The 18,609-nt window shown below is 32.4% G+C and overlaps 1 protein-coding gene across 1 annotated transcript in view; it reads left to right on the top strand.

Annotated features, from left to right (window-relative positions):
• The first annotated feature begins 616 nt into the window (after nt 1-616).
• Nucleotides 617-18,609, top strand: part of CDH10 (cadherin 10) — a 286,590-nt gene continuing 268,597 nt past the window's right edge. Inside the window, exon 1 of the mRNA XM_074279076.1 lies at nt 617-1,021. The gene's annotated coding sequence lies outside the window, so the exon portion shown is untranslated. The remainder of the gene's footprint in view (nt 1,022-18,609) is intronic.

Genomic DNA, 18,609 nt, shown 5'->3' on the forward strand with positions numbered 1-18,609 from the left:
ATTAAATCTGCCAAAAGGATAATATCTATAAAATGGAAAACTGCAAATGTGGGTCTCCAAATGTTCATAAAATGAATATAGTGCAGGCAGAAATAAAGAAAGTAAATCAAGACTAAGTAAGCCTCAAATGCCCTTTGGTAGAGGTAAACAGAACTGACTCACATAGTAAAAGGATGAGCAAGGAGGTGGAGAAGAATGTGAATAAGCCAGGCACAGGTTTGGAGAATTAAGAAGAGATAAGTCACTGAAAGCAAAAAAATAAATTCACAAAAGCGTCACTCTGGTTACAAATCAGGACTGGTTGTAATTTAACTTGGCACACTGTTAAAACATTTTCTTTCAATGCTTTGGCATAAGAGTCTGGCACCATCACTTATGAAAAATGAAAAGAAATTTATTTTTAAATTTAAAATAAATTAAAAAAAAATACAAGAAGTCATTCTCCCCTTATTCTATTCCCCTATGGAGAACAGATTAGATTAGGTTGATTACCTTCGACTTCCACACAGAGAACCATTCTCTCCTGAGGGGGAGGGGAAGTTTGTCACCCAAAGCCCTCCTCTCTTCTTGTTCCCTCCCACTGCATTCACTTGCAAATCAGTGTGCTTGGAAAAGGCTGCACTTCCCCAGGCTCTAACCTTCCCAAGGCAAGTGCTGTGGCTCTATCAGCAGAACCTTTCTCTGCTTGCTCTGTGTGTGTCTGTGTGTGTATGCGTGCGTGTGCGCGTGTGCGTGTGTGTGGTGTAAGTGAGGAAGGGCTGGTGGCTTTTTTTTTTTTTTTCTCCCTGTATTAATCAGAAGCTCTGAATGAAAGCCAATCAGAGAGAGAGCTCCCCCGTTCGCTTCGCTTCCCTGCAGTCCAGAGTTAAAAGTGATGCTGAGGAAAAGCTTGAGTTAGATTCAAGTAGAACCGGGCTTAGAAAAATTACAACAGAAAACAAACAAAAAGCGGAGATAGTGACACAGTCTTCGGCGTTTTGTGGGTTGGATGCTACTTCCTTCTCCTGAAGGGGAGTCAAAGGTAGGAGCTTTTCACCTCTCTCTCGCTTTCTTTCTTTCTCTTTTTTTAAACTTAGGACGCTTTATATGCTTAAGCCACGAATCACTGTTCCCAGTGATATTCAAAAATGATCTTCAACTTTGGTACAATTAAAAGAAGGAAGAGAGGGAAGAGTCCGCATGCAGTAGCAAGACCAACTGCTTGTGCGTCTTGTCCCTTGAATGACTATATATGTATGTATATGTATATTTAAAAACGAGGGGTGATGTTGATTTACCCTACAGTGGGCTCATTTTTATACTTTTAGGTTTCCTGCTAGCTGAGCAGCTGTTAAAAAAAAACTGTGATCGATTTTATTTTGATATGTGCTAATCTATGCTCACCTTGATGTTCAGTAGGGTTTATAAATGATACCTTCTTGCTCTCCCTCTCCCTTACATTACTTTGCATTCTTATGCCTTCCTACTTAACACTCACGCACACCCATAGTTCTTGGAACATGCAAAAGGTTCAGGATAGAAATGACAGATAGATGACAGATACACAGATATAGCAGTGAGGTGGTCAGTGAGCATCTTCATACATGAAGTAGTTAGATGCTCATTGGAATACAGTAGACACATTTCCTGTATAAACAGTTCTCATCTAAGACTGTCAATAAAAGGGAAAAGAAGAGATTAAATACATGTAGTCAGCAGTTGCAGCATTTATTGTCATTGCTGCAATAAAATCCATATTTTATGTGGTGTTAAATTAATGCAGCACATTGAAAGTCTGAATACATGTGCCCAACAAGTAACTATTGATGGCATTGTAAGCTGGGGAAATAGTAATAGGCTAATACTGATTTTGATGCTAATTATCCTTAGACAAACCTACTATCTCCTTATCATTAAAATGAAGTCCACATGTGCAATCAGTGACAAACACCAACCAGCATCTTAAAACTGACCTATCATCTTTTGCTTCCACATAAATGGAGCTGTTTCCTATAATCTTCATCTTTCATTCCAGTAAAAGCCTCACCATTATCCCAAACTGCACATCCATTACTTCTGAGATGTTTTGAGATGCATTCTTTTTTTCTTCCTCCTGAAGGATCTATATTAAGAATGATCTCCCTGTCTTATACTGCTAACAGGCTTTATACTTCAATTGTATATGTTATTAGACTTTACCTTGTCTGGGGGAAAAAAATCTAGCTTTAAGATCATTTTTTTAGTGAATAACACTAGAGAGAAGACTATGTTCTCTCACCCCCACCCCCACCTCCTTGGTATGGTCATGATTTTTAATAAACAAGAACTTTCACAATCATCTCACACTCCTTGAAAGAATCAGTATTTTCATTTTTGGTTAAAATAATAAAGAAGACAAGGAAAGAAAATGTGTATTGGAGGGGGGGGAAGAAAAAAAAAAAACCTTAAAGCCTGGGGAGTTACAAAGATAAGTCTTACTTCCTTCTTCCCTCTCCCCACTGTGCCCTTCCCCCCTCCCCCAAGAACTAAAAGCAGTTCATATATATTCAGTGTGCCTAGCATGGCAGATAAATAGTTTTTGGAACAAACATATAAGCTGCTAATCCTGTTTGTGCCTTGAAAACTCTTCAGATATAAACCACCCTGATTTTTAAAAAAATATATGTGACAGAAAAGTCTGTTTTATGTAGTAAGGTGTATTGTTAGATTTCACTTGAGGGAACCAGTTTTTGTTATTTTTAAGCATAAAGATGAATTCCTGCTTTCATTAATGTGAACATCTTTTTTTTGCATGAAATGCATGATGATATTTAAATGGATTCATTGATACATGTGCCCTCAGTTTATATTTGCAGTCATTGAGTCTCATATATTTGATTCATAATAAGGTGAAATACCTAAGGGTCATGAATATATTATGTACATACCTTTTTATAGTTATTCATTCTGGCTAATAATATGTGACTCTCCTATTGGTTTTATATTTATAGATTTTACAAAGCCTAACAGTTAATTGACAAGAAGGATTCTATATATTCTCAGAAAGATACTTTTTAGATTCTCATTAGCTGATGAGATTCTTTAAACCAGGAAAAAAAAAAAAAAAGAGGGGGGGTGAATTATAATTGGTTAGATATCCAGAGCTATTCATCTGAGGAACTAAAAAAATTGATTGAGCATTGATTTTTTTTTAGAAACCTGTTTTCTTCTGGTTTGATGTTGTTTCAGCTGTTTTTTTTTGTTTTGTTTTGTTTTGTTTTTTAATAACACCACAGAGAAGACTGAAAAGGTTAATTCTAAATGAATGCCAGCCTTTTCCAAATTCTCAGGAGTCATTTCCTGATCTTAATATGATTTCTTAGGAAAACAAATGACTGAGGCAGAGTGAGTCTCATCTGGGTGATTTTTGTGCAGGTGACTTATTTCCTATGCTGCTAAACCAAATTTGCAGCCGGATGGAAAAGCAGGTGATAATACGCTGGCCCCTTAGAATATCTAATTTTTACACCTGTGTGTTCCAGTAGGTGGCAGCACAGGGTGAGCTTTGGTCTAATACTGCTGATTCAGCAGCATGGAGAAGCAGGTTTCTATTAAGTGTTATTACTGGTAATAGTGATGCATAATAAGCAATTAATTATATTCAGAAACCATAATCTCAAGCACTGAGAATAGTTCTCAGTCCTCTAATTAGCAGTCATAACATATTTCTATGGATCAAATGATATTCTAATTCTGGTCATTTGGCATCAAGGTTGTGAGGTAAAGAAAAATATAGTTGTAAAAACAGTTATTAAAAGCTATAAACTAGTTTTCTCAAAGATTCATCTTTAACTTTTATATGTGAGAAAAAATATTTGTTTAAATTCTAACAAGTTTGAAAAATAATATAGCAGTTTACTAAATTCGTTATGTATAGCATTCATGTTTTAAATGGACTTTCAAAAACCAATAGCATGAAAGATTACCTCATTCATTTTAACCAAAGTATCTGAGCAGTGGTGAGATTGATTAAGTATTTTAATAAGCACTCATGATATGTAATCCTATTCAGCATACTTGTTGAAGGACATACACCATAAAAAGATGTTGAAGCACCATACAAAGAATTATATAAATTCTTTGTCCACAAAAATGGAAATAATCACAAGAAAAAACATTTCCTCATTCTAGTCGTCACTGATTTTATTAACAAAATAATTTCATTATCACACTTTCGAATACTTGTTAGGAATATGAGTTATGCAGATATAAAATATGGACAGTTAAGATAAAATTATTAAGTAAATGTGTATCTTTCTTCCTTTTCAGTGAAACACATTGGTTTTATCTGGATTGGATTATGTCATAAGATTCCTTTCACCATTTACACTGTTCTTCCCCCAATGCACACATTCTGTCAACAAGTTTGAGCAGAAGGCCTGTTAAATCCAAAATTTGCATAAAACTTTGATTATTCATTAAAAATGATGTGGGGGTTGGGGAGAACCTCTATGATCACCATAGATTTAAGGGCAGAAAGTAAACCTAAAAGTTTTGTCTTGTCAGATGACACCAACAACCTGGGTTTGTGTCTTCTCCATTTCTTAGTCACTAACCTTATTCTTCCAAGAGACATAAGTAGTAGTAGCCATTTCAATTATGTTTTTCTCTTAGAAAGAACATATGGCTATTATAGGTTTTGACATTTCTTCTGGCTTATTTCTAAGTAAAATAATGTCAACAACAGCAACAACAATAACTATTATTATTATATTTTAAAATGTAAAGTTATAGTATCTGCTTGATACTAAGAGAATAAATATGTCTTCACTTCAGCATATGATTTTTAACCAAGTTGTATAATTAGCCTTATATATTTCATCTTAAATGTTTTAGCCAGAATTGTTTGCCTGCTTCCTCACAGATAGGCTAGAGGACATTAGCAATGCATGCTCCTTCCTAAAAGTTGTTGCTTAAATATATTTTTCAAGAAGAGAGATTTTTAAAAATACTTTCTCAATATTTACATTTTTCTTCTTTATTTTGACTTTGATGTGATTGCCATCTTTTTTCAATCTAGAAACTTTTAAATAATTAAATAAAAATAATTATACTATCAGAAAAGCACAATACAATGTACATAGACATTGGTTATCTAGTTCCTAAGCTTGCATAGTCCTTGCATAAACTCATCTTTTAAAATAATGTATGTAAAATGTAAAATAATGCTTTTTAAATTAATGACTGCTTATTGATATGATGTCATAGAAGAGCATCGTGGTACTATAGGAGTATATGTGGGAAGGACAAATTCTTTAGAAATTTCATTGACAGCATTGTAATATACTTTTTCCATTATAATTCAATCCATGCTTTAATTTTCTTATTTTTTCACAAAATAAAATTCATTTCTGATATTTCATTTTACATAGTATATAAATCCTGTTTAAAATTAAAATGCTATTGGAAAATAATAAACAATATATTAGAAAGCAACCAGTTGAAACCGGAAAATTCAGCACTAAAAGAAAGGTCCAAACAGTCACAGTACTGTGCTGATGCTCATAAAGCTAATTCTGCTCTCTTCCTGGTTTTCATGACAGCAGAACTCCCAGACTGAAATATTTTCCCAGGAGAAGCTTTATTGTACTACCCAATATGTAATTATGCTTTTTGTAAATCTTGTGATTTTATTGCCTATGTTCCATCATCTGCCACATTATAGATTGGATTTATCACATTATCCTATGTCAGTGCTTTGCATTATCACACAAAAAACATAATACATTCCTTACTTTAGTTTGATAGAATCAAGTTATTTAAAAGTCAAGGCAGTCCTTGCATATATTATAACCCCCTAGACATTTAAGGAATAAAGAGTAGGCATCAATTCAATTCCTGTCCTTATAAAGTGCTGGCAATATAATATTTATTAACAACATGACTTTTTAAAAATCAACATAATGAAGAATGCATATAAATGAGATTTTTGTCTTCAGGTGTCAGAGTTAACACTAAGGAATAACATAAAATGAATGTTTATTTACTCTAACAAAATGAACATTGGAGTAGTTGTGACACAGTCCTAATTTTAAAAATAAATAAGACAAATTATTCTCCTGTTTCCTGGAAATAGCTTTGCCTAAGATGTGCATATTTTTGGTTGCTTGGTTGCTATAAGAAACACATCGCCACTATTGAGATTCTGTAAATGTAAACTGATACCTCATTAGTGAGAGTGTGTTACAGATAAGTTAGAGGTAGGACTATTTCCCCTCTTGTTTTCCAGAAGCTTTTATTAACCTTAAGTTTTATCTGTATTTACACTGGAGACATGAAGCAGAAATTGGGGTGGAAATCTAGCAAATTTGATATAACAACTAATCTATAGAATTCAAACCAATTTTTTACTATCTTGAATTATTCAGATAATGGCCTTAACTCCTTTTCTCAGTTCAAATGAAGGCAAAGCTGTATTTGTAGAAAATGAAGTAGAAAGTGAGGCAACAATGTAGTAAAATATAAGCTTTTTGATTTATTTTGGAGAGTGGATTATTTTCAAAAGCCAGTATTTACGTTGGCTGTCTTAGTGATTCACTGGTGTAGATATGTAGAGCTACTTGTGTAAATATAGCAGAAGATGCTGAAAACTGGGAATTAGTTTCACATTAGCAAACAAGTGGACATATCATTCAAATCTCAAAATGTAACAAGGTTTTGATTATGTAAGGATGTACTTAAAATACCTTCGGAGCCTTTTACTAATCCTGCTGTTTAAACATCACACTTTGAAGACATTTGAAAGGACCATTGGAGTTAGATCATTTCAATAGGTCTGATCAGAGATATAACAAGAATAATTAATTTTTTAAACTTGGATCATATTACTTTCTTAACTATTTGTGTTATTTGAGATAATAATCATTGACTAATGATTTGGAAAGTGAGGCATTTATTCTTATTTTTATTTTCTGATGTCCAGAGATTAATAAAAAGAATATTTATGGACAGATCAATAAATAGGTTGGTAGATAGATAGACAGATAGATAAAATTGATTGATAATAGATATAAAACTAGAATAAATTCCTTGAATCAGACTGAAAAGAGAGAAATGATTTCTTCTTTGTTGTTTGAAACTTTAAGAAATTGAAATGTAAGACTAATAGAGGTCTTATTTTTTGGCTCATGTTTTAAAACTAAGTTCAGGAAACTTAGAGCCAGGGAAGATTGGCATCATGTGAAGAACAGTGAGGTACATATTACTGATTTTATTTTATTTTTTATGTCATGGGAAGCACCAAACATTTTTCAAAGGTTTTTGCATTCTCTTGAGAGTTTTACAGAAAATTCTTTTGAAAGTATACTAAAGGAAACTTTGATATCTACTAAAATGGGAATTATATATTTTTATTTTGTAATTTAAAACAATTCATTTATTGCATTAAGACTAAAAAAAAACAACATTCTATTTCATTATATAATTGAAAACTGAGAGGAAAATGAGTAGCCATTAGCTTAAACAGTTACATAGTTTTCATTTTAACTTTTCCCCAAAATATGAGGGAAGGTGCTTTCTATTTTGTAGTCTTGAACTAGATTATGGCTTCAGACTAGTTTTTCAAAATGTAGTCTTTTGGAGAGTGAAAACCACCAAACTGTAGAATTATAATCAGTGCATCTGTCTCTGCATTTGGGGAAAAAGCTTGTTCTGTATGAATGAGAAGCTACAGACTCCTATCCTATCTCATCTCATGTCCCGTACTGTGCATAATATTTTAAAGAGTAGATAAAAAATAAATTTTATGTATATTATCAGAAATTATTCTTCTGTTTGGTTGTTTGTATTTGCCTAAAGGAATTGACATTAGATATTGCCATACATAGATTTATAAGATTTCTACATTAAGACTGTTTGTAAATATTTAAAACAGATTGAAGTTTCTGCTGCTAATCATTTTTTGGTTGGGTGTGACCAATCAAGAATGTCAAATTGCTTTGTGTGGATAGCCAAAGAAGAGATAAAGCACCTTATAATTTGTTTAAAGAAAATAAGGCCCATACCTCTTCTAATTAAGTCATCTTTTATAAAGCTATGCTTTTGTTTTAAGCAGACAAAAGAGTTAATGTTTGTATTTGTCAAGTTACAAACATGCCTAAAATAAACTGTGAATAATCTTAGGTGTTATTTATTTAAAATAGCAGTTAGATAACACAGCACAGTGAAAAGAAAGCTAAATTTTGGAGTCATGGGGCCTGGGTTCAGATCCTAATTCTGATTCTTATTATCTATCTGACTTTAGTCAGGATTCAGCTTCCTCATCTATAATACAGAGTTAGACAATACTATTTCTAAGATCATTTTCACCTCAAAATTTCTAATTACATACTATATTAAATAGTCTAAATTTTAATATATACTTTCCCTTCCTTACTTACCATGTTTTGATGACTGAGAGTGTACTTTGTACAAAAGAAAATCTAATTTTAATGTCCCTTGGTCTCTTACTAAACAGAGTGATTTCATACTCTTTTGCACTCGCCATTTGAGGAGTAAATTCATGGTCCAAAAAAGGGTGATCTTTTTGCAAAATCTCATTAAAAGTACACTTTTTTCCTCTTCAAAAAAAAAATTCTGGGTTGTCCTGAATAGCTGCCATAGACATGGGGCTGGAAGAAGCAGTATTGGAGACAAAACAATTATTTGGTTCTACCATGGTGATCACTGGCTCTACTTCAAATTCTCAAAGCTAGCCTTTTTATGCACTTTATAGAAAGGGCTTTTGTTAGTCATTCATTGCACAGCCAGGAACTTAGTATTGCAGTGACCAACTGATTTTCCAGAACTGTCCAAAGACTGTTCAGACCTCCTCCATTCCCACCCCACCTTCCCCCAAAATGAGTTTTTATATAGATAGATAGTTATCTAACATTTACTTTTAATCTGTATTCCTTTAATCCAAAGATTTCATTCTGAAAGTCTGAGTGGGTTGGTTTTTGTTTGTTTGTTTGTTTGTTTGTTTTATAAATCATGCTATACCTTATTAAATACAAAGATATGTTGTGATTTTGACATATCAGGTCATAAAAAAAAGAGAATTTTCTTGTGAACCAAACAACTTCAAACTAATTTAACTGTCTTTTCATTTTACATTGGTTAATGCTGGCCTTTCTTTTAGAAAATTTTCTCTCTCCCTCTCTCTTTTTCATAAGTAAAATGATATTTTTGTTCCTGAAAATTAAAAAAATAAAATTTCCCACTTTAATTTTTGTTTGATTTAGCTTAATGTATAAATACAATGGTAGAATGATAAAAGTGATTAAGTATAGTAGTATTTAGTAATATATTAAAGTATAGTATATTTATACAACAGTAAATTTTGAAGAAACACAATACATAAAATAAATTTTACCGTCATTGAATGGATTCTTTGATTGTACAATATCTAACAGTATACTATTAGTTGTTGTTATTTCGATTTTTTTTTCAGCTGTGCCTAAGTTTTTGAGATCCCATTTGGTTGGCAAAGACATTGGAATGCTTTGCTAGTTTCTTCTCTGGGTCATTTTAAAGACAAGAAAACTAAGGCAAAGAGGACTAAAGGATCTATGTGTCCAGAATTACACACCTAGTAAATGTCTGTGGACAGATTTGAACTCACGAAGATGAATCTTCCTGACGTCAGGCTTGGCACTCTATCCACTGTGTCATCTAGCTGTCCTTGACAGACTGTCTAAAATACTTCTCACTATTCTGATTATATTGTAAATGTCCCCTACCAATTCCCTAGCATGAACCCTTATAGGGAAAATAAAGGAACTAGGCTAAATCACAGTTCAAGTTAGTTATCAGGTACAGAAATTATATGTCTATTAAATGGAAGTGAAGAGGACAGATAAGTTTCAGTAATTAAGGTTAGAGAATATCCACAGACTTTTGATGATTCACCATTTCCCACATACATGCAATCCAAATGCTTATATCTGGAGAAATGGTTAAGGAACTGAAATGGTTATGAAACATTCCAGGTATACCTATAACTAGATTAAGGAGTAATATATGATAAGGAGGTCTCAATAAGAAAGATAAGGAAAAAATTAGGTTCAGCATCAGAAAGATGCTGACATTCTCTCCTAAATATTTTGGTATTCAAAATTTCTACAGTGACATTGTATTGTTCTACAGCAATTATTGAAGATAGAAACATACTGCCTCTTTACCAGAGGCAAGAATCAATGTCATGAGCTATATTGATCATCCTGGAATTCAGTATAAAATACTGGGTTTATAATGGACTGAAGAAGTATGAGAAAAATTTCTCAAATCACATACTAAAGCAACACTGGAGTAGGCTTTATAGTCATAGAATTTTTCATTTAGTAGAATCTTGAGAGGCCATCTACTCTTATCTTCTTATTTTCTTAGTTTCAAAGGTAGAAGTACAAGAACTACTTGTAAGTAATACATTTTCTTTCATTGTCTTTTTATTTGTTTGTTTAAAATTGAGTGAAATATGTAACATTGATATTAATTTTATGCACATAAGACTAGGGTAGCTAGATGACACGTTAGTTAGATCACCAGACCTGAAGTCAGGAAAACTTATATTCCTGACTTGAAATCTAGTGTCAGACACTGAGTAGATGTGTGGACCTGGCCACATCACTTAATCCTGTTTGCCTTTGCTTCTTCATGTGGAAAATGAGATGAAAAACCACTCCAGTAGCTTCTTCAAGAAAACCCCAAGTGGGGTTATGAAGAGATGGACATGAGCAAAATGACTCAATAGTAATATAAAACTGTTACAACTGTATAATAAGATTTACTATCTTGGTTTTTCTCACTTGTATTCTAGCTCTGAGAAATTGTTATATAGTAGAAAGTTAGAAATAGCCATATTCAGTCCTGCCTCTGATACATACTAGCTATATGACCCTCAACAGCTTATTTAACCTCTCAGTACACTAAAATCCAGATAACTCTCTAAGACCACAAATGACAAAGATGTTAATATATTGTTAGATATATCCAGGAATTCTCTGTGCTAATACAACCAAGGGCCTGGTCCCTATCACTGTCTTTTCTAATGGAAAACTAGACATTTCTTTAAAAAAACTATAATGTCATTATAAAATAGGATATGATATAATGAAATGAATTGCAGTCTTAGAAATGTGATACCTATCTTCTAGTTCTGGTTCTACCATTAATATTTTTAGGTAATCATTCCTAAGTTTTCTCAGGGTAAGAATGAGACAGTTGGTTATATAGGTGGTACAACAGAATACTTAAACTTGGAATGGAGTAAGCATATGCTTGATACTTGCCTCAGACTTTTATTTAGCTCGTGATCATTAGTTGTTTTACTTCAGCCTCAGTTTTCTCCCATGTAAACAATACCTACTACAAAAAGTTTTTGTGAGGATCAAGTACAGTAACATAACAGAAATGCTTTATAAATTTTGAAGTTCAATATAATTATGATTTTCTGAAATATTATTATTATTATTATTATCCTCAGATTAAAATGCCATTTCCCATTTCTGTGATTTTGAATGGATAAACAGAGTCTTAATGTCCTTTCTAGTTCTAGAGTTATCTAAAGTTCATATAAATGACTATATATTAGACATTAATGTTTTCATATTCCTATAAATTAATTCCCTTTTTATCTTTTTCATTAAATTCTAAAAGAAAACTAGTTTACATGAGAGTAGCACATAATTGCAGAAATCATTATTGTTATGAAATTATTTTTTCCAAATCCTGAAGAAGTATCATGCAAATAATTAAAGGATCCCTATTTTTTTTATTATTTTTTTTTTTTATTCATTTTTCCAAATTATCCCCTCCCTCCCTCCACTCCCTCCCCCCGATGGCAGGTAATCCCATACATTTTACATGTGTTACAATATAACCTAGATACAATATATGTGTGTAAATACCATTTTCTTGTTGCACATTAATTATTAGCTTCCTAAGGTATAAGTAACCTGGGTAGATAGACAGTAGTGCTAACAATTTACATTCGCCTCCCAGTGTTCCTTCTCTGGGTATAGTTACTTCTGTCCATCATTGATCAACTGGAAGTGAGTTGGATCTTCTTTATGTTGAAGATTTCCACTTCCATCAGAATACATCCTCATACAGTATTGTTGTTGAAGTGTATAGTGATCTTCTGGTTCTGCTCATTTCACTCAGCAACAGTTGATTTAAGTCTCTCCAAGCCTTTCTGTATTCCTCCTGCTGGTCATTTCTTACAGAGCAATAATATTCCATAACCTTCATATACCACAACCTACCCAACCATTCTCCAATTGATGGACATCCATTCAACTTCCAGTTTCTAGCCACAACAAAAAGAGCTGCCACAAACATTTTGGCACATACAGGTCCCTTTCCACTCTTTAGTATTTCTTTGGGATATAATCCCAATAACAGTCTCCTTCCTGAAGTCAGAGGAATGAAAATGGTAATTTAAAAAAAATGATAAAGATACTGCATCATTAAAGTAGGCTTACAATGTTTTGATAATTACAAATCTTAAGAGCAATTTAAGAGTCTATGTTACAGATAAGAGCCAAGAGATTATTACTCTTTTGATTAGGTACTAGAGACTGACCAAAAAATATGTTCTAGACACTTAGAATCTGTAGGCAAAGTTTTCCAAATGAAAACTTAGTTTCAACAATTTTCACTTAATGTAACTAAGTTCTTTTATTATTATTATTATATGAATAACTTTGGAAACTAGAACTTGAACCATTTTTATTTGTTTTATTTTTTAAGGCAATTAATGATATCCAATTCAATCCTAAATAATGAAATGCAGTCCAACCTATAAAGCACTTATTAAATACTTCCTCTTTGTAAGATATTCTGCTAGGTGCAAATGATAAAAAAGACAATCTTTGCCCTTAAGAAGCTTACATTCTATTAGGGAAGAAGACATTTTTACAATCATATATGTGAAGATAATTATTGTCATTTAAAGTTACTTATGTATCTTTGTAAACAAAATTATTAAAAATATTTTTGTTCCATGGAGAAGTGTGTATTACACTTCAATTCATTATCCTTTTAAAGTGAAACATCACCAATATAACAACATGATGTGGAGTGTCTCATCTTTCAGTTTAATTAATTTAGGAAACTCTTTTAAAAATCTTTGTACTAAAAAGACATTTACTTTTATAATTTTAACTTTTAAAGCCATACATTTGTATGTTGGTGATGTAAACTTGCATACAAAAGTTATTTTAGCTATAATACAAATCATATAGGCATTAAGCAAATTTAGCTGAAAAGGCCAAAAATTAGCCATTGGATCCTATTACTCCCAGTGTCTTTCCTTCATTGAGATCAAACATTCCTATGCTATATTTAGTTGCCCATGTGTAGTAAAGTTTTCAATAGTAATTTGTCATACTCTGTTGTCACTAGTCCATAGATTATTCTGAACATAATTATAATTCTTTTAATCATGAGTCTACATGTTGTTTTCCTATGAAAAAACTATCAAATGCTACTTTGAATTTTGATATTGATGATGGTCAAGTTTTCCTCTTGCTGAGAAAAAGCAGTTCTCATAGTGTATTGGGACATTGTTCACACTATCAAGATGCACTCCATTCAGGTTCTACATGTGATACAAACTGACGGTATAACCTTGGACAAGTTACCATCATTTCTAAGTGCAAATTCAAGACCTACAATATTTTCAAGTGCTTGGAATAATATACAAATATAATTGGGAAATATTTAACAGGATAAATAAAAAATAAAATAAAGCATAGATAATATTACATTTTAAAACTACACCAACATGTGGCCCACAGAAATAACTTTCCCTTCCAAAGGGTCAAAAATTAATCTTCCTCCCCCTTAATATTCTTATCCTGTTAAGAAAAAATATTTTTCTCCTAAATATGCTTTTTAAGAATGTGGGAGGAAGGAGCCTGTGAATCTATAGGTCAATGTTTATATAATTTAAACTTGAATTAGGAAGGAGAATAAAAAATAGTAGAACAAGAAAACTGATTGGATAATTAATTCCCCAGACTGACTTTATTTTTCATCTTCCTCCCAAATTTCACTTTTACTTCCTCCAAACTTATTGGCAAATGGAGCTTATAGGCTATAACTGCTTGAATTTTAAATGAAGATAAATTAATTTTCATCACTTGATCGCAATGTCAAGATGGGGTTATGTTAATAAATTATTGACCCATTAGAAGAAGAATTGCTACTGATTTTTTTAGGTGAAATTCCCATCTTTGTCAGCTCAGCTTCTAAAAAAAGGTGGATATAACTTTTTGGTCTCTGGAGCCATCTTGTGGTAGTACCACAGTATATATAAGTCTATTATTTTTGGTTCCAAATCCTTTCCCATCTAAACTATTTTAGTTCATCACTATTGAAACAGATGTGAATTTACAGAAGGGCTATGAAATGGCATTAAAAATGTATCATGTTTAGATTAATGTCATTTTCTTTTTACATCTCAATATGAATTATATAAAATATTGTTTTACAAAAATCTCAACAAAAATAAAAACTTTTGAGCAGGACATAATTACAAAACTGAAATGTATTTTTTGCTGTGCAGCTGCAAGAGATTTCTACAGAATCCTCAAATGTTTAGCTAGCTCAAGGCAAAATTCATTTCAGTATTCTCTAGTGTGCAGCACAAAGAAAACAAGGCTTGTGCTATCATTATTTTTGCATTTTGTAAAGCTTTCAATGTAAATATGCAGTCACAATTTAAAAAAAAAAAAAAAAAAAAAGGTATTACCAGCAACTCAGGTGATCCTATTTATTTTTCTATGGATTCAGTGGAAATTCAGATTCATTAGTCTGTTTGCTTTTATAAAAAATAATTAATCAATTAAATCCCAGTGAATTGTGTGTGATGTAAATGCTCACAATGCATTAAGCTTTTGTATTATGTATACTTTTTTGAAAGATTTTTGAATGGAAGCTGGATCTAGGAATATTACTATAGTTGCTATGACCATTCATTTTACAAATCCATAATTTGGACTTATAAAAAGGAAGACAATAAACTATCTTTTAAAATAGTATAATATTCCTAAATCTCTAATGATTTTCTTGTTTCTTAATCTGCAATTTCAAACTTATAATGACAATTGGTAAAGAAAACTAGGAAATGATAATTTAGTGTTTGGGATTGTATTCTTTTACATAAAAATGTTAGTGAAATTGCTTTTTGAGGTGTTTATTAAATAATATTGAAAGTTTCTAGTTACAAAACTTGCATTTCTTTTTAATAGTCATTTTTTTTTTCAGAGCATTGGATTATGGGGAAGGACTTTAAAAGAGAGTACAAGGAGTTTGCAATCTTACTGAAGTAATAGATACACAAAAAAGCAAATTGCAATTCAATCAATAATATTAAAAACCAACAGAAGAATTATGGAATTGTTAGAAATGGTAAGAGTAGAGGGGAAGCAACTTTCTTTAGAATAGCCTTTGAAGGAATAACATAATTTAGATAGGTAGTCAGAAATGGCAAGGGCATTTCAGATTGGGTAACATTATGAAAAAGGGCTTAGAAATAAGAAAACATGATAGATTGAGAAGTTGTTTTATATAGAAAAGTGTCTATTAAACCTAAGATCAGATGGCTTATTTCTCCAAGTCCAATAGGTATCATCAATAGCCCTAATATTTACCAGTTTCCCTGTCTGGTCTTCTTTGCCCCACACCCAACAACTTGGGCAGTTCCTAGATTATTTTACTTCCCTAATCCTTAAGGAATCCTTAGTTTTTGCTATAAATAGACAAAATTATGTCTTCAGCTCTGGGGCCTCCTTAGGCACCTAAAGGCATAAAAAGTCCCACCCAAAGACAATCAAGAGCTTTGGATTGGGGGAATTTCTAAATACCTTTTAAGTCATTACTACTTTTACTTTATCCTGCCCTGATATCTAGATTTGTTTTCATATGGAGATGAACAGGGTGATCCTATTCAGAGAAGCTAAGTGCCACTATATACTTGTTACCTCAGTTATGATGATATATATTAGAGCAAAGTAAATCTCCTTTTTTTAACTGTTCGCTGGCATGTAAATGAAAACCTCATTTCCACTCAACATTATTCCTGAAATAAAAGAATGGTGGTATTAGTGCCATTTCTGACATAATTTCAAACTCAAAATTTCCAGATGGAACTCATTATTTTCTCCCTTAACACAATTCTCTTCCACACTTTCCTACTTCTTTTAAGCAAACACTCACAGAAATTCATAACCTGGAATGATCATTGCCTCTTCTGTCTTCCCACATGTAGTCACTTATAACAAGATTTGTCAGTTCTCTCTCCATGTCATCTTTTTGAACAACTTTTCCACTAATAGAACCACCATAAACCCATGCTATCATGACTTGCCTCTACTATTATAATATCCTCCCAATTGTCTTCCTGCTTCCATTCTTTCCCTCTCTCCAATCAATCATTTACAGAGGTGCCAAAATAATCATACTAGGTCCTAAGCTTGACTTTGTCACTTACTTGCACAAAAAGCACTTGTTCTTTGCTTCTAAAATTAAAACCAAACCTCTTAGCCTAGTATATAAGGTCCTGCACGGTTTGCCTCCCATCTGTCACTCCAAATTTATTTCATACTCCTCTTAACAAATTCTATATTCCAGCCAAATTGGAACTATGCCTCTAAAAATATTCTATTTCCTACTCTGTGCATTTTATATGATATCTCCTATGTTTGCAATACATGCTTTCTGCATCTCAACCTCTTAGTTTATTTGGATTCTGTATTCCTTCAAATATGTATCAATTTTAGTGCTTCTTCCTATATAATGCTTAATACTCACTCTCTCACCACTTACCTCCAGGCAATAAGTACAGTACACTACCTTTTGAAAATTTTTTATCAATGTACATTTTACCTACTTCCCTATTCTCTTCAATCCCACCAAGCTCCTTGAGGGGAGGGATTGTGTCTTTTATCTTGTTAATACATAACAAATGGTCTTATATGCTCTCTCACTCTCTCTCTCTCTCTCTCTCTCTCTCTCTCTCTCTCTCTCTCTCTCTGTCTCTCTTTTTCTCCCATGTGTTTGTCAGTTTTCTTGGTTTGAGGATTATTTTAATTTTTGTTTCCCTTATTTTTAGGGGTTAAGAGTATTCTTTCATGTAGTTAATATCTAGCAGTTCAGCTCTTTTTTGAATGTTTTATTTATAAACTTTGTCCAACTGGGGGAGTAGCCTTAAATTAAATCTTAAATGGAAACACAGATTGTAATAAAATTGAAAAATATAAATGAAATTTCAAGATTAATAGATGACTGAAATGTTAGAGAATTTAGAGATTAGGGTATTATTCAATCCTCTACTAAAATGATTGATAATATATTTTTTTAATTATTTGCTCTCATAAGATCATAGATGTAAATGATCAAAGGATATGAACAGACAATTTTCAGATGATAAAATTGAAACTATTTCCACTCATATGAAAGAATGTTCCCAATCACTATTTATCAGAGAAATGCAAATTAAGACAAATCTGAGATACTACTACACACCTGTCAGATTGGCTAAGATGACAGGAACAAGTAATGATGAATGTTGGAGGGGATGTGGGGAAACTGGGACACTGATGCATTGTTGGTGGCATTGTGAATGAATCCAACCATTCTGGAGAACAATCTGGAATTATGCCCCAAAAGTTATAAAACTGTGCATACACTTTGATCCAGCAGTGCTACTACTAGGCTTATATCCAAAAGAAATACTAAAGATGGGAAAGGGACCTATATGTGCCAAAATGTTTGTGGCAGCCCTTTTTGTAGTGGCAAGAAACTAGAAAATGAATGGATGCCCATCAATTGGAGAAAGGTTGGGTAAATTGTGGTATATGAATGTTATGGAATTTTATTATTCTGTAACGAATGACCAGCAGGATGAATACAGAGAGGCTTGGAGAGACTTAGATAACTGATGCTGAGTGAAATGAGTAGAACCAGGAGGTCATTATACACTTCAACAATAATACTATTTGATGATGTATTCTGATTGAAGTGGACAAAGATCTTGCACATCTTGGACAAAGAGATCTAGTTCAGTTACAATTGATCAATGATGGACAGAATCAGAGAAGTAACACTGGGAAATGAGTGTAAACTGTTTGCATTTTTGTTTTTCTTTCCAGGATATTTTTACCTTCTGAATCTAATTCTTCCTGTGCAACAAGAAATTCGGCTCTGCACACATATATTGTATCTAGGATATACTATAACATATTTAACTTGTTTAAGACTGCCTGACATCTAGGAGAAGGGGTGGAGGGAAAGAAAGGAAAAATCAGAACAGAAGGGAGTACAAGGGATAATGTTGTAAAAAATTACCCATGCATATGTACTGTCAAAAAATTATAATTATAAAATAATTTTTTTTAAAGAGCATAGATTTAAAACTGAGATATTTTGTTCATGTCATAACTTCTGAATTTTACAAAGTAGTAATCTGAAGTCCAAAAATGTTGTAATATGCCTTGGGTCAAATAAAGAATTATTGTTAATATCAGATTTTTGCATCTAGGCCTTTTAACTCTAAATCTAGTAACTTTCTCATTTCACCAAGATACCAATCTTCTCATTCTTATCATG

The sequence above is a fragment of the Sminthopsis crassicaudata genome, chromosome 1 (genome assembly GCF_048593235.1).
Source record: "Sminthopsis crassicaudata isolate SCR6 chromosome 1, ASM4859323v1, whole genome shotgun sequence".
In the NCBI taxonomy this organism is placed as follows: Eukaryota; Metazoa; Chordata; class Mammalia; order Dasyuromorphia; family Dasyuridae; genus Sminthopsis; species Sminthopsis crassicaudata.